A 2,516-nucleotide genomic window follows, 5' to 3' on the forward strand; every position below is an offset into this window, starting at 1 on the left:
AATATTTATAATTTAAAATTAAAATTTTATTTAACTATTAGAAAAAAATAACCTATATGTGAAATATATTGATCTAAATAATAAAAAATATATATTTATTTCAGTTCGAAAGAATTTCAAACTAAATACATTACTCCTCAACTAAAATTAATTAATCTATTAGTTTCTAATTTTTTTGTTTAGTAAATCACATTAGTCTTAAGACATTTTGTTCTGTCAATTTCTTAATGAAATTATTTGATGTGACACATTAAGTGAATGATTCAATTAGTAAGTGATACTCGTAAAAATAGACGAGTAGATTCCTAAAATAAATAATCTACATAATAATACTGTTTTAGTTGTATTGGTCTCTAAAAATATTAATTTGGTCCTAGAAAAATTCATTATCAAGTAAATTAGTTCTAAAAAAGTTCATAATAATAATAACCATAATTACCTATAATCTATGCATTCACTATTTTTTAAACATTAAAAAAATAATATTTTAATTATTTTATATCATTAAGAAATCACTTGTCTTATATTCATTGATAGCAATTACAAGCTATAAAGGATTCTGATGAAAAAAATTGAAAGTGGTACAAATGTAGTATAACAGCACAAGTATAGTATAGTAGTATTAGAGATGAGTCCAAGTAATTAGAGTATGAGAGAATTAGATGGAATGAATGAAGGAATCAATGAATGTAGTCTAAGTTCACCTGCAAGGGGGGATCTGAATTAGAATGTGAAGTTTTCAGGGAGAGAGAGTACAGAGAGAGTACAGAGAAAAGTTATCAAGTCAGAAGAGAAGACTCACATGACACACATGTCCCCTCAGGGCCTTTTCTCCCTTCTTATTTACCCCATTTCTTTCCTCTTTGTATCAACACCGCCGCCCCGGAGATTGACCTTGTCAAGGCACCTGCTCCTGCCAAGTATCGTTCACTTTGATCATACGATGGCCTAGCACCTGGAGAGGCAGCAATTTGCAATTGTTCTCACCCACTGTTAGAGGTTCCGGTAGGGTAACCGAAGGTGGTCTGCCCACACACTTCTTAAGGAGAGAAATATGGAAAACGGGGTGTATTTTGGCAGTGGGAAGCTCCAGCTTGTATGCGACTTTACCCACACGCTGCACCACAGGAAAAGGTTTGAAGTAGCGCATAGATAGCTTTTGGGTCTTTCAAAAGGCCACAGAACGTTGACGGTATGGTTGGAGCTTGACATAAACAAGGTCACCAATCTGAAATTTCAGGTCACGGCGCTTGCCATCAGCCGTGGCCTTCATCCGGGCCTGAGCTCTCCCCAAGTGGAATTTCAAGGCTGTTATCAGGGAGTCTCACTGTTGCAATTGTTTCTGGACAGCTGGAGCGTCTGTAGAGGTGGCAACATATCAGAGTAGAGGTGGAGGATTCCGCCAAAACAAGGCCTTAAAGGGAGACATGCTGATTGCCGAATGAAAGGAAGTATTATAATTGAACTGCGCCCATGGAAGCATCTTACACCAAGTCCTGGGATTGTCTTGAGTATAACAATGAAGGTACATCTCTAGACACCTGTTAAGCACCTCGGTCTGGCTGTCGGACTGAGGGTGGTAAGCCGAGCTCCGCGCTAGCGTGATACCTTGGCTCATACAACATTGCTCCCAAAACTTGCTTGTGAATACCTTATCGTGATCAGACACAATAGACTGTGGCATGCCATGAATACTCACTACATGTTTGATAAATGTTTCAGCAACTTGGGGGCTGTAAAAGTAGCTGTTAGTGATAGGAAATGGGCAAACTTTGATAGTCGGTCCACTACCACGAAGATGACCGAATATCCTTGTGTCAGCGGTAACCCCGTCACAAAATCCATAGCAATATCCTGCCAAACATCGGTAGGAATCGAAAGAGGTTGGAAGAGACCGGCGGGCGGTAGTGTGGAGTACTTCGCCTGTTGGCAAATAGAGCACTGGCGCACATAATCCTTGACCATACGAGCCATATCCTTCCAGAAAAATTGGGGAGTCAATCGGCACAATGTCTTTTGATAACCACCATGTCCACCAATGGTTGAGTCATGGCACTCATAAAGAAGCTTCGGGATGAGGGACGAAGTAGAAGGGATTATCAGTCGGTCCTTCCAAAACCAAAGACCATGTCGGTGCTGCAAATTTCCAGACCGAAAATCCACCTCAGAAAATAAATCCGAGGGGTTGAAGTGCTGAAGATCGGACCGTAGCTGCGTGAGAATGTCGCAAGTGAGCGAGGTGACAGCAAGAAATTGGCGAGACAGCCCATCGGCACCTTGATTATCCGAGCCCTTTTTATATTCTATCTCAAAGTCATAACCCAAGAGTTTGGCCAACCAAGTCTGCTGTTCTGGCGTTTGAATGGTCTGAGCTTGGAGTTCCTTGAGGCTCTTGTGATCTGTTCGTATCACGAACCTGTGACCCAGCAAGTAGTGGCGGAACTTAGCCACCGCTGCTAAGATTGCTTGCATTTCCCGGGCATAGACGGATTGCTTCTGAGCCGTGCAAGAAAGTT

The sequence above is a fragment of the Arachis duranensis genome, chromosome 6 (genome assembly GCF_000817695.3).
Source record: "Arachis duranensis cultivar V14167 chromosome 6, aradu.V14167.gnm2.J7QH, whole genome shotgun sequence".
Lineage (NCBI taxonomy): Eukaryota > Viridiplantae > Streptophyta > Magnoliopsida > Fabales > Fabaceae > Arachis > Arachis duranensis.